This window comes from Micromys minutus (assembly GCF_963924665.1).
Source record: "Micromys minutus genome assembly, chromosome: 19".
In the NCBI taxonomy this organism is placed as follows: domain Eukaryota; kingdom Metazoa; phylum Chordata; class Mammalia; order Rodentia; family Muridae; genus Micromys; species Micromys minutus.
In genome coordinates, this window is record NC_137954.1 from 34964176 (window position 1) to 34972950 (window position 8775).

Below are 8775 nucleotides of genomic sequence, written 5' to 3' on the forward strand. Positions count from 1 at the left end.
AGCTCTTCCTGTCTCAGCGAGAGTAATTACAGAAGCCTGTGTCTGTTAAACAGGTTAGGAAAGGGTGTATGTACAATTCTGTTAACGGAGAGTTTCCATTAACAAAAATATTAAGTATATAAACATGAGTTTAGGGGATGGAGAGGTGGTTTGGGGGTTAAGGACTCTTGCAGAGGACCCCAACTCAGATCCCTCTGCTCATGATGGACAGCTCACAACCACCTGTAAGACCAGTTCCAGGAAGATGTAGCTTCTGGATTCTGTGGGTACCCTGTACTTCTCTGCATATTCCATCCTCCTCCCACTCACTATGCTCTCTGCTTTTTGAAACACAGTCTCTCTATATAACCTTAGCCTGCCTTGAACTATGTAGACCAGGCTGCCCCAAAACACAGAGATCTGCCTGCTTCTACCTCCCAAGTACTAAGATTAAAATCACAGGCTGTCATGCCCCCCTCTCTTTAAAATAAAAAACATTAATACTTTGGGGACTGGCAGGAGAGGCTTCAGTCATGATGTGAAATGAATAAATAAACAAAAAAGGGGGAGGAGTCACTATTTTAAAAATAAAAATTAAATTAAAAATATAAAATAAATCTCTACAATAGATTTGTGTTTCTAATATGCAGAAAAGGAACATAAATATACTGTAGGATGGTGGCCACCCACCTTAGAATAGTACTTACCTCTGGGAAGCAAAAGAAGAAAAGCACCCTGGCTCTTGTTCTTTTACACAACTCTGTATGTGTGTGTATGTGTGTGCAGTGTGTAGTAGGGTACCCCAGAATGCCAGAAAGGGGCTTGAGATCCTTTGGATGGAGTTACAGGTGACCCATGGTAATGGATGCTGGGATCTGAACTGGGGTCCTTAGAGAGAGCAGCAAGCACTCTTAACTACTGAGCCATCTCTCCAGCCCCACTCCCTCCCCTTTCTTTAATACTTAAGGGCTATTGTTGTGGCCAGGTATGGTGACACACACTTGCAGTTCCAGAATTCAAGAGGGTGAGGCAAGAGAATCAACGTGAGTTCAAAGCCAGCCTGAACCACATCTCTGATTTACAGACCAGAATTCAGTATAGGTTAAGACTCTTGCTCCTGGAGGTGTTCTTGGTCTCTGAGAAGCCAAACATACTTATCATCTTAGCCTTTGGGAGGTGGAGCTAGGAGAGTCAGGAGATCAATGTCATCCTTGATAGGCTCAAGAAAGAATTTAGGTCAGTGTGGGGTACATGAGATTCTGCCCTCAAAACAAAACAAAACATAAACCAAGAACAGAAAGGCAAGAGAATCAGGAATTCAAGGACATTCTCTTCTACAATGAGTTCTAGGCCAGCCTGGGCTACATGAGATCCTGTATCAAATAGAGAAAGAAAAATATAAAAGGCATTGAGTTGGCTCAACAGGTAAAGACACTAGCTCTGCCAGCCTGGCAACCTGAGCTCTGTCCTTGTAAGCCACAGAACAATGTCAGGATAGAACTGACCTCTGACCTTACCATATGACCCACACAGTCTAATAACAACGACAGTAATTTTAGAAGGTGAAACATAAGCATTAATTTATTCCTAGTGGTAGATACTGGCTCAGGACCACAACTAGAGAGACATAGGAACAGTGAAGTGCTGAGTGGACGTGCTACTTGCTGAGGTTCTTTGAAAAAAGAAGTCACAGGAAAGAGGACTCCAGATCAGTTACTGTGTTCAACAGAATACATGTGTAGGTCTAGGCTGCAGATAAGAAAAAATTATGTTTATATAAGTGTGCTCATGCCTGTGTGTTTGTGCACACATGCAGGCATGGGCACACATTTATGACCACATGTATATATGCAGACTAGTTTTTTTTTTAAAGATTTCTTTATTTTATGTATGTGAGTACACTGCTGCTATCTTCAGACACACCAGAAGAGTTCATCAGCCCCCATTATAGATGGTTGTAAGCCACCATGTGGTTGCTGGGAATTGAACTCAGGACCTCTGGAAGAGTAGTCAATGTTCTTAACCCCTGAGCCATCTCTCCAGCCCCTAGGTTAGTTTTCTGTTAACATAAGCTGAAGTCATCTGAGAGAAGGGAGCTTCAATAGAGAAAATGCCCTCAAAGTATCCAGATACATGCTAACTTATGGGCTGGTGGTTCTAGGTTCTAAAAGCAGGCTGAGCAAGCTGTAATCCGCACTCCTCCATGGCTTCTGCATCAGCTCCTGTCTCCAGGTTCCTGCACTGTTTGAGTTCCTGTCCTGTCTTCCTTGGATGAAGAACAGTGATATGGAAGCACAAGCCAAATGAACCTTTTCTTCCTCTAGTTGCTTTAGTCATGGTGTTTCATCACAGCAATAAGAACTTAATTAAGACATGTTTACACACACAAGCCCTGGGTGACAGACTATGGGGAGTCAAGCTGGGAAGAAGGACTGCAGAGCCCATAATGACACAAGAGCTAATGGGACTTTTATGTTGGAGAGAAAATGGTTCTTCCCTTTCCAGATCTAGAAACTGACAGGAAATACAGTTCAGAGTCTGACAGACACCAACCCTGTTCAGGACAATGCAGTGAGGGACTGGGTTCTGGCCAGGGGAGGATGGAGCTGGTATCACTCCACCTGGACCACCTTAATTAATGTTCAACAAAGATGTATCCATACACTGTTTGTGATATTAAAGCCAGGCAGTGGTGGAACACGCCTTTAGTTCCAGTACTTGGGAGGCAGAGGTAGGTGGATCTCTGAGTTTGAGGGCAATCTGGTCTACAGATTGAGTTCCAGGACAGCCAGAGCTACACAGAGAAAGTGTGTAATGGGAGCTGGAGAGATAGATAGCACAGCAGGTTAAGAGCACTGACTGCTTTTCCAGAGGTCCTGAGTTCAACTCCCAGCAACCACATGGTGGCTCACAACCATCTGTAATGAGATCTGATGCCTTCTTCTGGTATGTCTAAAGACAGCTACATTGTACTCTCATATACATAAAATAAAAACATGCATCTTTAAAAGAAAAAGAAAGTGTGTCTTGAAAAACAAATTAAAAATCAAAACAACAAAAAGAAATTAAAGAGGTCAAACACAACAGCATCCATGGTAATCTCAGCACGCAGTAGGTTGAGGCAGGAGGATTATTCTGATTATTCTGAAGTTAAAGACCAGCGAGGATACATGTTAAGATCCTGCGGTTTGCTTCTTTGGTGTTTTGTGTTTAAAAATAAGTCTAGGGTGATAGCTGAGTCAGTAAAGGACTTTGGTACAAGAACAGGGCCTGAGTTTTGGTCACCAGGACCTTCATAAATCTCTGAATGCAGCGGCTTGCACTTGGAATCCTTCCTCTAAGGTGACAAGATAGATCTCTGGAATTCACCGGACAGCCACTCTAGCTGAATCAGAAGCCCCAGATTGTAGCACAATAGTTCTCAACCTTCCTAAGGCTCCCACCCTTTAATATAGTTCATCATGAGGGCTGGAGAGATGGCTCAGTGGTTAATAGCACTGACTGAAGACAGCTACAGTGTACTTATATATAATAAATAAATACATCTTTAAAAAAATACAGTTCATCATGTTGTGGTGGCCCCCAACCATAAAATTATTTTGTTGTTTTCTTCATAAGTGTAATTTTGCTACTGTTATGAATCCTGATGTAAATCTCCAAGTTTTCCGATTGTTTTAGGAGACCTCTGTGAAAAGGTGGCCTGACCTCTCGCCAACAAAGAGGTTGAGATCCACAGGTTGAGAACTGCTGTCCTATTGGGTAGCTGGACTTTTAGCTGTTATTTTGGGTTCTTTCTCCTACCACCCTTACCACTTTCAATCCTCCAACACTAGGTGGGAGAGAAAGAAGGTTTAGAGGAGAAAGGGGGGATTGATTACTGTTAGATTACTCCCTGCAGACTATAACATCGAGTTCCTTGAGGTAGGTTTGATCCTCATTGTCAGGTTATCTCCCAACCAGCAACTGGCAACCTGCAACCACCAGCAGCTCCTGCACCTCTTGGGGCTCCGGTACTTATATCTCCTCTAAAGAGTCCCCAGAACTTCAAAGGTAAACTATCTTCAGCTGGCAAAAGCATGCACCTGCCAGAGCATGAGACAAATCATAGTCAGCTGCTGTAGACAATGTGAAACAGCCCCATACCCCACACCTGGGATTAAAACAAAAACATATTTCCATAACACTTCTTTATTTTTTTTAAAGAGTTCAAGGTCCCTGTTGTTGTTTTGTTTTGTTTTTTTAAGATTTATTTATTTTAGGTATATGAATACACTGTAGCTGTTGAGGGCATTGGATTCCATTACAGATGGTTGTGAGCCACCATGTGGTTGCTGGGAATTGAACTCAGGACCTCTGGAAGAGCAGTCAGTGCTCTTAACCACTGAGCCATCTCTTCAGCCCACATTTCTTTACTTTTAAAGAAACCAAAATTCTCACTACACTAGTGAGGGGCCCTGTTTCAAAAAATAAGACTGATGACTTCTAAGAAATGGCTGGGTCACACACACACACACACACACACACATTGGTTGTCACCTTTGGCTACATGTATATTTAACTAAACTCACAGTGAAAGGCATACTTGGGAGGGTTTTTTGCTTAAATTGATGTAGGAAGATCCACTTCTCATCTGGATCTTTCAGTTAGGAAGACACACCTTTAAACTAAAGTTTTGGAGCTGGGAAAACTCACCTTTAATGTGGGCCACACCCCATAGGAAGCCTATACAAAGACCAGGAAGAAGCAAGCTCTTTGTCCCCCCCCCCCCCCCCCCGCTGCCCTCACCTCACTAGCAAGTCCATCCCTCCACTGGCATTAGGGCTGACTTCTTCAGGATCCCAGTGTCTACCCAGCTTTGTGGACTAAGCAACACTGGATTTTTGGACTTTCCACTGACAGCCAGCTAGTCAGCCAGCCATTGTTTGATTAGCTGGACCACAGCCTATTCTAATAAATCGTGTGTGTGTGTGTGTGTGTGTGTGTAAATTCATACATATATACACTCACACATATATAATTTACACACACACACACATTCTATAAACTCTGTTAATTTAGAGCAAGAATGAGGAGGTCAGAGGACAACCTACCACGGACTTGTTTTCTTACCTTCCACCTATGGATGGTGCTCAGACTATCTGGCTCAGCAACAGGTATGCATGTGACACTGTTCCTGAGGAGACACAAACTATTCATTCCAGACAGGCCACAGAAAGGATATCACCACGCCAGTCCAACTTGGTGAACCGATGGATTTTATGGGGGTTACTAACAGGAGTGTGGGTAGGTTACTCAAGAGAAGCCTGGATGGTTCAAAGACAGCTATGTAATCCAAATCCCAGCATGTAGTCAAGCTGTAACAGGCCCCAGACCTTAGCACAACTGACTCCATGATGGAAGGACCACTTAGGCCAGAAAAGTCAGCACACAGACAGTACCACTTGCCAAAGGAAAATGAACGAGTAAACCATCAAAGGCCATAGTTCTGGGAAAACCTCTAGCCTTGCTTTTTGGCTTCTGTGGTTCTGCTTCTGGCTAACGGTTCTTGTTAACTGAAGTGTGTCAACCCAGAACATTGTTTTTGTGCTTAAAGGCTCACCCTGAGAAAGACTTGGTGCTACACTGAGATCCTGAACACCCAAAGCAGTCTCTGGCGAGCTAATAAAGACTTTCTGTTGGCTTAAACCCATGTCAGAGTCGAGCAGTCTTCTCTGATGGATACCCCTCAACCAGGCTCAGAAAAGCTGGACCTCTGGGTTTACTGCTGGCTTTGCAGGCAGCAGGAGGCAGAGGTCGCTTCCAGGCAGTTTGGTTGGACTTTACTACTTATGTAACCTTGGGGAGGGAGAAGCCTTGGGCCTCTGGTCAGGGGCTGCTGAGTTTTCTCTCCTGAATTTTTCTTTAGAACCTCCTGAGTCTTAACTATCTTGGGAAATTTATGCAGCGGTAAACCATCTCTCCAGCCCATAGTAATGTTTCTTTGTTTTTTCATAGTAATGGTTTTTAGGGGGAATCAGTGGGACTTGGACAGCCCAACAAACCAGGACAGTCGGTTGGGCCCCAGAACAACAATGGTGTGTGCATGAGTCCCAACAGGACTGGAATAGGGGACAATGGTGTGCTGACATGCCTCCGATGCTCTTCCTGCCATATGAGTTTAATTAATGGGACCAAGGTAATTGTTTTTCTCCTTAGGGATTCAGATTTCAGGCAAACAGGGAACATTGCAAAAAGCCTGTGCTGGGGGAAGGAGGCAGCCAACCATTCCCTAAGTCACAGGGGCCTGGACTCTGACAGAGGAGTCTAAAGCCTCCCAACAAGTCTAAGTATATCTTTGGGGTATCTGAGCTTGATTTAATTGCCCAGACACGGGCAGAGAGACCAGGAGTGGAATTTCACCCGGTGTGGGCATCTCCAAGCAAAGCAAGGAAGCAGCAGATATCAATCAAGACTCAGATGCTAAGACAGGAGGCCTAGCAGGAACTCTGGGGATGAGGGGATGCCATGTGGACAGATAGCCAGGCCTCACCCCACCCCCATCCCAGCCAGGGCATTTCAGCATTGATGTTTTCAATAAAACTTATAGCAAACTATTGTTTGGGACTAAGGTTCTGCACTTAGTCTCAAGAGAGCAGGGAAAAAAAGAAAACAAAGCAAAAAGTGGGGCCCAGTATTGTGAGATTTTTTTTTTTTTTTTAATAATGACAGTACTTACCAGGCAGAGGTAGGAAGGTCATTTCAAGTTTAAGGCCAACCTGTTCTACACAGCGAGTGTCAGGCCAAGCAAGCCTACATAGCAAGATGCTGTCTGGGGGATCCCTAAGACCCACACAGTGGAAAGAAAGATCTCTAACAAGTTGTCCCAACCTTCATACCTACACTATGGCACAGACTAGTACATTCATTCACACACAATATTCTGATTTGTTTGTTTTTGTTTTTTGAGACAGGGTTTCTCTGTGTAACCTTGGTTGACCTTGTATTTGCTCTGTGGACCAGGCTGGCTTACCTCAAACTCAGAAATCTACCTGCCTCTGTCTCCAGAGTGCTGGGATTAATGGCGAGAACCACCAGTACACTACCAAAATAGTTCTTCTTTCTTTCCTTTCTTGGCAGAGTCTTTTTATGTAACCCTAGCTGTCCTGGAACTTGCTATGTAGACCAGGCTAGCCTGGAATGCACTACCTCCCAAGCACCCCTACACCCAGCTCTTCCTTTTCTTCTGGCTCTCAGCATACTTTCTCTAGTACCGTATTAGTTACTTTGTTGTTGTTATAAAATCATGAGGCCTTACAGAAGGAAGGCTTATAGCTCCAGAGGGACAAGAGTCCATCATAGCAGGGTAGCTGGAGCAGGAAGCTGAGACTTCTCATTCTGAAGCTGGAAGCAGGTTAAGAACATGAAGTGGGATGTGGTGTTTGAGTGAGCATGGCCTCCAAAGGCTCATGTTTGATTATTTGGTCCCCAGTTGATGGAACTGTTTGGGAAGGATCAAGAGGTGTCACATTGATAGAAAAGGTGAGTTACTTGGGCTGAGTTTTGAGGTTTCAAAAGCCATTCTATCCTAGTTAGCTCTCTCTTCCCCATGCCTGGGGATTAGGTGTAAGCTCTCAGTTACTGCCTCAGCACCTTGCCTGCCTGCCTGCCCGCCCACCCGCCCGCCCGCCTACCCGCCCGCCTGCTGCCTTGCTTGTCATCATGATGGTCATAGGCTCTAACCCTTTTACACTGTGAACTAAAAATTAAACATTTTCTTCTATAAGTTGTCCTGGTCATAGTATTTTGTCACAGCTATTGAAAAAAATAAACTAATCTCTCCTTGTCGCTCTTGGTGTTGACTTCCAAGCCAACTCCCGACATGGCACTAGAGGACGAACAAAAGATGCTCACTGGATCTGGAGACCCCAAAGAGGAAGAAGAAGAGGAAGAATTAGTGGACCCCCTAACAGTGAGAGAGCACTGTGAAAAGCTGGAGAAGTGTGTGAAAGCCCGGGAACGACTGGAGCTGTTTGACAGTCGCATGTCTTCCCGGTCAGAGACATAAGAGGATTGTACAGAGGAGCTCTTTGACTTTTCGCATACGGGATCACTGTGTGGCACACAAACTCTTTAAAAGCTTGAAGTAAATGTGCAGATTCATTTGCCTCAGCCTTGACACTGGGAATCAGGAACAATTCCTTGATTTTATTTTATTTTATTTTATTGAGGTTTTGAACAATTGTTTTTGATGTAGTAAGTTCTTGAGAACCTCATGGATTTTTGGCAAGCAACTTCTCTTCTGTGTAATTAGAAGTGATGATTCCATCTTAATAAACTGATCTACAAACTTAAAAAAAAAAAGAAAAAAAATAAACTAAAATATGGGGTTAGACTATAAACAATCTAATAAGAGCCCCAGGAACCTTCCTACTGCAAAGGTCTCCCTTTCAAAGGTCCCACAACCTCCCTAAAAAGCACCCCAAACTGGAGTCCAGGATTCAAATGTCTAAATCTTTAGGGGATCTGTGTCCTTCAGGCCACCACTGTGGGCTTCCTTACTTTTTCTTTAGAGTTCCCCCTCTCACCATGATTGTCTGCCCCGTGGCTGATTGACCACCATTGAGCTAAACAGTTTCTCCTAAAGGCAGTTACTGAAACTTACACCTTGTCCACCCTGGAGCCTTTCTTTTAAATGAGAAATTGTTCTTGCGAGGAGGAAATATCCTTTAGGGCAGAATCTGGGGAATAAAGATTGAATGCTTGAATGTAAATGATACAGTTCTGAGGAGGGAAGGTTCCCCCATTCCACTGCTGTAG

The 8775-nt window shown here is 44.0% G+C and overlaps 1 pseudogene across 1 annotated transcript; it reads left to right on the forward strand.

Moving 5' to 3' along the window:
• The first annotated feature begins 7796 nt into the window (after window positions 1-7796).
• LOC308432966 (cytochrome b-c1 complex subunit 6, mitochondrial-like) lies at window positions 7797-8270 on the forward strand (annotated as a pseudogene). Its single transcript has one exon. The product of its transcript is annotated as a cytochrome b-c1 complex subunit 6, mitochondrial-like (transcript).
• Window positions 8271-8775: the final 505 nt, after the last annotated feature.